Source organism: Lissotriton vulgaris, chromosome 8, assembly GCF_964263255.1.
Source record: "Lissotriton vulgaris chromosome 8, aLisVul1.2, whole genome shotgun sequence".
Taxonomy (NCBI): Eukaryota; Metazoa; Chordata; class Amphibia; order Caudata; family Salamandridae; genus Lissotriton; species Lissotriton vulgaris.
In genome coordinates, this window is record NC_141696.1 from 440,147,346 (window position 1) to 440,159,370 (window position 12,025).

At 43.2% G+C, this 12,025-nt stretch overlaps 1 protein-coding gene across 4 annotated transcripts in view; it reads left to right on the plus strand.

The window, feature by feature from the left end:
- INPP4A (inositol polyphosphate-4-phosphatase type I A) overlaps window positions 1–12,025 on the plus strand; it is a 1,119,411-nt gene that overhangs the window by 203,294 nt on the left and 904,092 nt on the right. The gene's annotated exons all lie outside the window — the stretch shown is intronic.

A 12,025-nucleotide genomic window follows, 5' to 3' on the forward strand; every position in this document is an offset into this window, starting at 1 on the left:
GATTATGTCAGAGATGAGATGAGTAAGGATGAGTACGTTTATATTTTAACCCCTGGACACGCCCCTCATGCCGGGATTTATTTTCAGAAAACTGAGTGCACCCAACTCCAGTTCCTGATGAAAACCAAAAGTCCAAATCAATCCACAAATTATGGCATAGCCACTGAACCCATACCACATCAATATTTCAGGATGCCCGATTCATTTTATGAAATTGACACATTTTTACAGACCTACAAAGTTAATTTATCCCATAATCCAAGTTTGCCCAGTTCCATAATTCTCGCTGCTCAAACAATAATGAATATGCTTTAAACAATCTTTCTTGCTGTGCCCCAAGATCACTACGATATACAGGCTCCATTACGGGGTGCCATAATATTGAGGAAGTTATGCAACACTAAGCATGCTGGGTATTTACTGACATCTTTTGATCGAATAGCTCATTGTCTAACCAATGGCTCCATATATTTTACATGCAGCTACCACCTTATTCAATCCTGAGAACACTCCCAAGTTATGAGGCGGCTGAAACACGTGAAAGACAAACCAGTAAAAGAAATGGGCACCCAATTTTTTTTAAAAGTATCAAGAGCATTCAGGAGACCGTTGTAGGGCATTTGAACTCATTGCTTCAACTCAATGATTCTTACCACCAACCATACAGTACTGAGCCCCAGCCAAATACTGTATGAATGGGGCCTAATGTTGATAAAAATCAAATTACTGGTGTTAGCGTTTCCCTTTTCACTATTGATTAAATTCTTTCTTTATAATACACACTTGTTGAGCACTTTCACTTATGGCACCAGTCATCAAAAATCTTTGTTCTCCTTTATACAATTGCTGTGATGTTTTTTTTTACACTGGTATTTTCCAACAGCAGATATACTATCTAATATACAGTACCACAGAATTGTGCAAACAAATTGTATATGTTGAACATGTAAGTGTTTTGCAATAATTAAATTTATGCATTACAGGTAAATAATTAATTTGTACTATCATTCAATAAGTTATGTTTAATTAAATGGCTGTTGGGGTTACCCTTTATGCTCATTTGATTCCTGGGTGCAACTCCCTCCAGGGCTTATAAGGACTCAACCCCATTACATTGGCCCTTGTGGTCAATCAGCTGCACACCAAATTAATAGGCCATGCTTACCCGTTGATCCAGCCATGGGTACAGAGGCTATTGACACCCAGAGCTGCAGCCCACTGCATTAATGCCTTGTTAACAGCAAAGACCGATATAAGTAGTGGTAGGTTTAGTGACCAGCTTGCAAAATTGTTAGGAACCAAATGTCAGAGCCAATGAGGGATGTACACTGTACTTATTTTTCGGTGGTTTTATTTATTTGAAACATTTTATATAGCGCAAACATGACCCTTGTGGGTATCCGAGCGCTTTACAAATGATGGATATCCGAGATGAATAGAATCCATAGCACCATAAACTAGAACAGTAAAGGATCAGGCAACACCCCCAGAAGAGGGTGTTGACCCCTCAATGTTAAGACAGATAAATCAGAGAAGGCAATAGCATGACACGCGCGTATAATAAAAATTACATAATCTAGAACAGTACAGGCCAAGGCAATAACCCAGATGAGGGTGGTGCCACCTTAATGATAATACAGATATCAGCGTCATTTCCCCTGAGTTTCTCACCCTTTAGACAGGGTTTCTTCCACGTTAATGAGGTTGGCCATGCTATCTCTCCACATGCATGACATTTGACTGGCAAGACATGTCAGGCGCATTAAAGCATGGCATTCCCTCCTTGGGCTGGGGATTCTCAGTGGATGAAAAAGTACGTGTTCTCAGGAGAAAGAATGAATGACTGTGCATCTGGGTGTGCAGTGAAGAGTAATTACACAGATTTAAGACACGATCTCATGACCCACAGGACTGCCTGGTCCAAACCAAATGAGTTGTTTGGTAGGGTGTGATGGGGGGAGAAATGTTACACAGTAAATGTTAAATGAGGACATTAATTGGGATAGCGGGCTAGACGTTTATCCTGACTAGAAACAAACCATCCCGGCTACAAAGAAACAACAGAGCATTTCTAGAACAACCTATTCCTTTCCGGCGCAGCGGAACTGCTAATGATTTCCTGGTAACAGCCCACAACGATGCTGATAGCAGCGAGTAAATGTGCATCTCCCAGCGCGCGCTTCATCCCGTCTCGAGTCTGCAGACGGGCTCGTGCCTTGCGTCATGACTTCCTGCTGCTGTCCACCCGAAGAGGAAAGAGAGAGAGTGAGAGATCTTCTATGCAAAAGGAGCGAGTTATTGGGAAGCCTGTCGTAGATGCTTCTATAGGTCATTTGCAAAGAGAGAAGATACGTGGGTCACAGGGTGGCAGATCGTGTGCAAGATGACCTGGTCATCCGGATCTGTGCAGGAGGAGGTCACATGCGATCATGTGTAGACTTAGCATGTCACTTCAGTCAGAGAAGTGAGAAATTTTGTGAAAAATACACAACAGGGCCATGTGCAAATTGAGCCGATTGCCTGTGCAACAGGCCAAATGCAGACGCCTGTCGCCATGGACATGTGCAGAAGACAGGCTAAAATAGATCTCATCAGAAATAAGTGCAGTGAGAGATCAGGCGCTAGACAAGCATGTTATCAGGTGCGCCTGCAGGTACATATGGTCACTGGTAACCGGTTCAACAAGACGTAAAGTGCCAGAAGAGCAGCCCTCTAGGTACTATGCACTGAGACCATTTGCAAGGGGAGAATTTCACCATGACCAAGTGTAAGTGGAGCAAGTCATCATGGCCTTATATAGCACAAAACTGAAATATATCACCAAGACCCTGCCCAACACGAAAACGAGTAATAGGCCTTAGTCATAAGCAGCAAGATTATATCCGGGGCGAGAGAAGCATGTCATTGTGGTTACATAATGAAAGAACAAATCAACAAGGCCTGTGCAACACAATGTTAACAATTGACAAAGATATGACACTGCAGCACTCCACTTATCAAATTGTGATAAGTGGAGTGCTGCAGTGTCATATCTTTGTCAATTGTACCTAATCGGCTGATCAGGTGGTGGGAAGTGAGGTGCTATCTTCCCCAATGTTATTGCAGGCACCCGTACGCTATATAGTAACAGTGAATCATATATGTAGTGCATTCCTTCTAGAGCGCCGCAAAACTCCTTAGCACCTAAAACTCAGGCAACACAATGTTATGTGTTTGGCAAGCAAGTTATTATGGCCATGTGCAGGAATCACAGAATACCAGCTACAAACATGTGCAGGAAGAGCAGAGACGTGAGCAGTCTGTTCTCAAAGCATGTCATCAGAACCATGAACACAAAAAGATCAGGTCACCGGAGCTATATGCCACAAGAAAATTGGTGCTCGGAGAGCAAGTAACCATGGCCTTGTGTGGCAGGAGACTGTGTGCAGAATGTGCTGCTCACTGGGGCCTGTTTAACAAGAAGGGCACCAGGGCGTGAGGTGCAGCTGTAGATCTGGTGCAACATGAAATAATGTTCTCCACTGAAAATTTTGGACACAAGTCCCTAAAATACATCCAATCGAATGTGTAAGTACCATCATCACTCAATCAAATCACCTCGTGGAAGGCAAAAGGGGCCAGGGCTAGATTGTAATTCCTATGCACCACAGGGGCTGCACAAACCTATGTTGCGCGCCTACCAAGATGTACAGTATAGAAATCATCAGTCCCGCTTGAGTGAAACTCCAGACACGTTAAACTGGTGGTTATCTTCCATGTTTTTTGCCATCCAATTCTATAGGCACTTCACCAGGATGTGGAAAAATACATGCCCAGTAGTCATTAATACGACATATAAAGGAGAACAAAATGTTTACTTTTTTCTTTTTGAGGGATTTATGTAAAAAATAGTTATTTAGCATGTCATATTAAGGTTGGAAAAATATACAAATATTGCCAACCATTGATGCAGCAGTATTGTGTTTAGGGAGAGATTGGAATGAGCCATCCGCTTCTGAGCCTGTTGAAAGGAGCATATTCATAGAAAGGGAGAGTGTTCCAGCCTGTGCAGTCCTCTTTCCAGCAATGCCTAAAGACATGTCAGTGACTGCCTTACTCTTCACTCCTCTATATTGATCAGTGGCCATTTTGTTGTGCTCTTCTTGTACACTGCATGCTTGCAGTACAGGCATCTTCAAGATCAAAAACCGTAGCAGCCATTTTGTATTGACATTTTCTTTGTGTTTTTGTAGCTTCTAAATAATTCGTAGAAATATGTAATTATGAGCTAACTTAGTCACCCAACTTGAAATACAAATGCTCAAAGATTGAAATTGGCGGAAGAGGAGAACAAGATTTGGTGGCTGTGTAGAAATTACAAGCAACACTTGTATATGCTACAAGGGTCTCAATGGAAAGCAGAAAAGCATGAAATCCATCTTTGAAAGATGGCTTTCCCTATCAAAAATAGTACAACTTGCACATTTAAAGAAATGCTTATTTGAAGTACTGTATAAGCTATATATGTATGTAAACATACTATAATTCTTTTTCAACATTAATTTGTATTTTTTTCAATAAAGTCATTGATTTTGTGTTTATGATGTATCCTTTCTTGTTTTCGTGATTTTCTTGAACAATAAGACCTTAGAAGAAGAACTATGGTACATTTATGTTCTTATCTAAACTCCAATTAAGAATGTGATGAATATGCCCTTTGTTTATCTTTTAGTGGAGGAAACCTTCTTCCAAGGTGTCTTCTTTAGTCACTGCCAGCTGCTGGTGATCCTAAAACAATGCACCTTGTGCATTGAAATGGAAGCACTTCCTAGAATGGGGAATTATACATTAAACACTCAAAAGCATGGCGATGAGAGAGAATTACTGCTCAACCCCCCCCCCCGTATTAATATTTTAGAAAAGTTGTTACCAAAGTTGTAGCACAGCTAAAGCATGTCAAGCTAGAACTGAAAAGCCAGATCAAATATAACGTAATGGAGTATTTATCAAAACTTCATGTGGTTGTTTTGAAAAGATCATACCTCACAAATATACAGAGCCATACACTACTCACATTCAAACTTTAAGTGTATTGGGACGACTGAAGAATGTTAAAGCTTTAGGTAACATCTATACATTTAGCCTACGGATTATGCTAGAGAATATAACTCTGGGTCTTTGTCTCCATTTTTCTCCATTTGTTGAAGATAATGGTAAAGCAAAAACAAGGGACCAAGCACAGGACTGTGGATGGATACCGACTGGCATGAACCCTCCGGACGCGGAAGGTCGTGCCCGAGAATGTTACTCTAATTTGAGCACACCTGGGTGGCGTGGTGCAGGAGAATGCATCAGACCCACTTGTTAGTGACCTCACCAATGAATCTGCACTTTAACCATTTTATTATGTCAGACTGGCTGTGATACATAATGTCTGGACATAGTGTCAGGGGGCAGAGTCACTTAAGTAGATGGCAGGTAATGGCAGTAGCGGCTGCTACCAGATTCGGGTGGTGAGGCTGGGGGGCGAGAGGGGGGAGCCGGGAGTATGAGGGACGACTGGCAAAGAACAAATAAAGAAAACAGTTACCTGAAACGGCTGTCCGCTGCCTCTCCTCTGTTGTCCGTCTTCTCACTTCCTGCAGTCCCGGCCACCAGCAAGAAGCACCCAGCTCCCCCTGAGCCAATCACAACGCTTCAATGCAGCATTGTGATTGTCTGAGGGCCGTAGATCGGAGCTCAGATGGGCAATGGGAGGCTTTGCATGTTCATCACCAGGCTGCGTAGTGCAGCCTGGTGGGAAAGATGTAAAGTGCGCAGGACTGTGTGGCTGGCCAGAGAGGGCCGGTCAAGCAGTCATGCCCTCTTAAGGAGTGCAAAGCACACCTCTCCCCTGCTGTGCCCAGCCCCACCCCGCCCTGAGAGCCACTGACTGCAAAGGAAAACTAAAATGATAATAACAATAGTTCTTATCATTTTAGTTTTCCTTTTATTCAGTGGGGCAGCGCTCGTCTGCCATAGTGGAGCAGCCACCACTGGGTAATGATCATCGTTCCTGACACTTTGTTGAAGCAGCACACTGACAATAGGATCAGTGAGGCACCAAAAAACCCTTCTATATCCCTTTAGGACTTCTAAACGGGCCACAACAGATTGCGGGGAGGACTTAGAAACACTTCCTCCACGTGGCATTTTTTTAAGTGCTGGCATTAGACCTTTTGAATTTACTAAAATTCTATGTATTATATCCTTATTTACGGGCCTCTCATCCAGCCCTTTTCATCAATTGATCGTTATTGCATCATTCACACTTTTTTTTTTTTTTTAAATTTCAAAATATTTTATTGAAAGTAAATTTTCCATATACAAAAGCAAAACATTCGTAATACTTGTACTGTTCTTGCAATGTTGCGGCCTGGTGGGGCCTAGAGAGAGAGAAGAAAGGAAGAGAGAAAGAAAAGGAGGGGGGTGGTCACTGCTCCAGATAGGCGTCGAGAGCTTCCCACATGTTATCTTTGGCAGTATGATTAGCCGTCTTTTGCTTGGCAGTGATGTTGTCTGCCCCCCGGAGGAAGGTTACCCAATTGAACCAGCGTTTGAAGGTGGCTTTGCTGGTGTCCTTCCAGTTACCCAAGATCGTTTTCACCGCAGCCGTCAGAAGTACATCGACCAGGTCTCGTACTTCTTTGGACTGAAGTTCTGTTGCTAGGAAGGCAGTGGCTATCCCCGCTAGTCCTCTTTGTGTCTTACTTCCCGTGACTGTGTATATGACGTTATAGACCTTGCTCCAGAAGGTTTTGACTCTGGGGCATTCGTATATCATGTGAGATAGATCTCCTGTTGCCTTCTGGCAATTCCAGCATGTGTTACTCTCGCTAGCTCCAACTTTCCCTAGTTTCGCTGGTGTCCAGTGCAGCCTGTGGAGTAACCAGTATTTGGTTTGTGCTAGTTGTGGCGTGTTTTTGTTTTTGGACGCTGCCGTCCATAGTCTGGCTCTTTCTTCCTCGTTTAGCGGTCTTTGTATGGTCTCCTCCCAAAAGGCCAGTGTCTTATTGTTTAGAGTTGTGGTGCGTGGTGTGATTAGCTTGTAAATTTGCGCTGTTTGGTGGCCTGTCTTGTTTAAGTTTTGTGCGTATTGTATGATGGTGGGTATCTGTTTCGAGAGGCTTGCTTTGGTGATAGCTGCTTTGATTTTTAGGAATTCGTAGAACTCCTTGTCTGGTAGGGAGGTTGTCTGCTGTAGTGCCTTGTAGGTGAGTGGGTTGTTCCCTGCTTCTAGTTGTGACGGCGTTGTGATGCCTCTGCTATACCATTCCTTGCTGTCTAGTGTTTTTCCCTTGTATGTGACTTTGGTGTTATGCCACAGTGATTCCCATTTGGTGCCTTTGATACTTACTGCCATTTCCCTGTCTACTCTCAGCAGCGCTGTCTTTGTGTTGTGGATTATTGCGTTTTTGGCCTCTGGGTGCTTGTGCGCCGTGAGGGCCATAATTGGGTCTGCACCTCCTAGAATACTCCTTTCCAGGTCCAGCCATACCGTCATGTATTCTGGTGTGGGGGCTATCCAGTGTATTCCCTGTTTGGCAAGGCATGCCGTCTGGAAGGCCTTGTAGTTTGTGAGGTTCAGTCCGCCCTGTTCTTTTTTAAGTCTGAGTTTCGCTAAGCTGATTCTTGGTTTTTTTCCTCCCCAGAGGAACATGTTGATGCTTTTGTCTATGTGTTTGTGGAAATCGGTTGTGAGTGTGAGAGGCAGCATGGAGAGCAGGTAGTTTAGCATGGGGGTGACCATCATCTTTATTGTCTCAATTCTTCCCCACCAGCTTATGAATTTGGGGCCCCACGTGTCTAGCTTGGACTTAATTTTTTTTAACATCGCCTCCTCATTGTGGTCTAGTGTTGATCTTAGGTCCCTTCCGAAGAGGAGGCCTAGGTATTTCAGGGGTTTCGTTTGCCATGCCAGGCCGGACGTGACCAGGACAGCCTTGGTGGTGTGGCAGTTCATAGGTTTGCATTCGTATTTCTCCCTATTGAGTTTGTAGCCTGAGACATGTGCATACTCTTCTATTGTTTGCACGAGTGCCTCAATTGACTCTTGTGGATTGTTTGTGGTGATCAGGATGTCATCCGCGTATGCAGCTAGCTTGAAAGCTTGACCTTCTATCTGCACCCCCGTGATCCGGGGGTTTGACCTGATCATGTGGAGGAGTGGTTATAGGGCCAGCAGGAATAACCCCGGTGAGAGGGGGCAACCCTGCCTTGTCCCTCTACCTAGTGTGAGTGTGTCCGATGTAGCTGCGTTTACCACCACTCGAGCCCGGGGTTTTTTGTAGAGGGCCATGACCATGCCCCTGTACTTCTCGCCAAGTCCAAACTTGAGCATGCATTGGTTGAGGAAGGGCCATGAGACTCTATCGAAGGCTTTTTCTGCATCCAATGCGATCATGACAGCCTTTTCCGCACTGTTGGCCGTGGTTCAGTCCACTTCAGCCACTGGCTAACTTCACTGTGAGTGACAGCATTATGCCTTATGCCCTTTCACCAGGAGCACTTCTGCACACAAAGTAGTTCCCAAAGTACCAGGGACTACGATGGCAGCGGGTGCCTTTTGAGACCCAAAAATCTTTTTAATTTTAGCAAAAGATTCTCTTTATATTGTCGAGCATCAGCAATTCCTCGAACAATAACGTTTTTCAAACACCCTGACAAAATAAAACAGGCATTGACAATGCCAAAAGGATGTCTGACAATGTAAGGCCTATTGGCTTTGTCAGTGCTTGTTCTGTTTTTTTTTTGTGTGGTCTTGCTGCATGATTACGACCCAATCTCTGTGCTTCTGCACTTGTTGGGCAGCCGTTGCTAAGCAGCTACTTTCTCCTAGAGCAACACTGGCTTCTCAACCGCTTTTTAGTTCATTTTCATATTATCTGTGCATCTACTACTTCATTGGTTGCAAAGACAATTGGGGTAAGTTTTTCTCCATTGCGGAGCAGAAAACTCGAAATTGGGAACAAAAAACGTCAAAATCCCATTGGATTATGATATTCCTTCCCTCTGCCCCTCGGGTGATTTTTGCCCTTGATTTCCCCACGTACATAAAACGAGGCCACACATAGATACTTTAAACATGTCTCCTGAATCACTTCTCCCATAAAATGTAGTTGCTCCTGACCGGAACTCGCTGCCTTTTAATGTGTTTGCAATGTGCCTATTGGGTGACTGCTTGTGTATTTTTAACAATATTGATTCATTTTCATGATGACGGCGCCTGTTTTATGTGCAGTGTCCATGTTCACCACGTGGAACCTTCCTCTGAATGAACCGGGCATGCTTTAAGTGTTTTATTTTTCACACTCATGCATTTACATTGGCAGTTTGGGAACTGAGCACCAGGTATTCTTTCCCATTATTTACTTCCTATGGTTGTTGCTGCCTAAACTCTGCTTTACTTTGTCAGTGGGCTGTCGGGGTCAGCCCAGTGACGCTCTTTTTGGTTCTCGGCCACGTTCTAAATAATAGCTTAAATAAATAGTTCACAAGGGTATGCGACTTGAGGACAGTGGTCATTTTAGGACCGTCTCTGCATCTGCTACATGACTGGCCAGATAGATTTTTTTGTGAATCCCAGCACGTATGACTCGACGTGACTCCACGTTGGACGTTCAAACTCGGCGTGCACGAGCTCACCCATTTGATTGAAGACATTGTGTTCTGCCACAGCAGCATGACAAAACAAGGAACTATGCTAGCTTGTAATTATAGACAGGCACAATCACTGAACCTTTTACCAGGAGCTATTTTTGGCTCTCCACAGCTACTGCTGCTGGAAATAGGTCTGTCCCTTCATCGCAGGTGCTGGAAGATAAGAATTCACATGAAGATGCACCATGCTTGCCTATATGAAGCCCTGTGGTTTCTGTTTGGGTTGCAAAGCTGGTGAAACAGAGCAAGAAACATTTATTTTCTTGAGATCAAGGCTGGTGGACGCTACACAAATCAGTCATTTACTTATTCAAAGTGTTTCTCGCAAACTGCCTTGGTTCACATCACTTCATTATCCTGCATTATATTGCGAGCCATCTACAGGGTTGTCAAAATCGCACTGTGTCAAAGGTTTTGCATATGTGTTTAACTAGAAGTAGTACAGGATTACTACTCTAGGGGACATGTTTCTGCTTATATGTTTGTGCGTGTGTGTCCTTCATCTGGCTTCCAACTCACACAGCTCCAGGCCTTTGTGCTTCGCTTGGACCCTCACTATCCTTAATGTGCACAGGCCCAGATTCAGACCTTGTGCAGAGTAAGAAAATAATTCCTATATTTTATCTTGTTCCTATGAATTTAGCAGAATATTTGCTTGTTATGTGTACATGTGTGTGTAAATGTACCGATACCTCTGGTCAAAATCGACCTCGAGGCCATAATTCTCTCTTTCCCGATTGCCGTCCTTTCTATGTTCAATCAGGTGAACATAGTCAACTGTTTGATCACTTGGGCTGAAAATATGATCTTTTCTTTTTTCACAAAGTCAAGGCATGCACACACATAAGCTTCCTTTAAAAAGATATAGGGCCAGATGCATCAAGCATTTTTCTCCTTACAAACGGGCCAATTCGCAGAATCGTCCCATTTGCGACCTCAAAAAATGCTTTTGCAATTCATCAAATACAATTTTGCGATTCTGTAACCTGTTACAAAATTGCAAAATGGGTTTGCGATTCGCTATTTGGAAAGGGCGTGTTTATGGTGTCCCTTCCAAATAGCGAATGCAAACCGTATGCATGAATGTTTTGTGACCGTGAATGCGTCTGCAAAACACTCGCATTTTACCTACTACTTCAAGTGGGTGGTAAGACATTCGCAAATGGGAAAGGGTCCCCAAGGGACCCCTTCCCCTTTGTCAACGTTTTTAAAATCATTTTTAAGAGCAGGCAGTGGTCCCACAGACCACTGCCTGCTCTTAAAAAATGAAAAAAAACACTTTTTCATTTTTCTTTTTGTAAAGTATCTCGGTTTCCTTTAGGGAAAACGGAATGCTTTAAAAAAAAATTGCTTTATTTAAAAGCAATCACAGACATGGTGGTCTGCTGATCTCAGCAGTCCACAAGCCCTGTGATTTTTGCGATTCCTAGAGAGTCGCAAATTGCTACCTACCTCATTAATATTCATGAGGTAGGTAATTTGCGACCCCTTAGGTATCGCAGAAAGTGTACTGCACACTTTCATGCCTGCCGTTTTGCGATTCCCTAATTGCGACTCGCAAAGATTCGCAATTAGGCAATCTCAAAACCCTTTGTTGATGAATCTGGCCATAGTCTCTCTGTTAAGTGTCTTCTGGGCGATATATTCTTGTACATGCCTTTTAAGTTCACAACTTATAATGCAAACTTCATACTCTGGCTCTTTTTCATAACACTCTTTGAAAGCACCACCCTTACTCTGGAAATACAGTCTGTTCAACACATGGGCCATACCTGCATCTTTCATATTGTTGTGGGCCAAGAGTTGCTTTATTATAGTTTGTTCTTTCCAAGACATCTGGGGCAATAAACATAAAGTCTTCCGAATATTACCAAAAAATCCCTTACTAAAAGCCATGCTTGTTTGCAGAGATCTGGTTCTACAGGAAAAGGGATATTGAGTATGGCATCTATTCCGCGATAGGGTCTTTCGGTTTGGTGGAAGGAATGGAAAGCTTGATGTAGGAGTGTTTTTGGAAGGATACATTTTGCTTCCACCACGTGGTAACCGGTTCCCCATGCACCTGTGATGTGGTAACAAGTAGATGAATAAGAAATAGATTTGAATTAACGTGGTAAGTTTGCGGTATTGTTTTTATTGGAACACAAATTAGTGTTCCAAACCATTGGATTTGATGGGACAAGGAGGCCAGGGTGCTTTGTGGGTTCGGATCTAGTATTTTTAATTTGTTTGGCCTTACAAGTTATCAGAACATTTTCCTGCTACATATTTGGAGTTATTTGGTAAACAAATCACCTGATATTATGTATGCACATGCAGCACTTGTAGTATGCTACTTATTTCTATT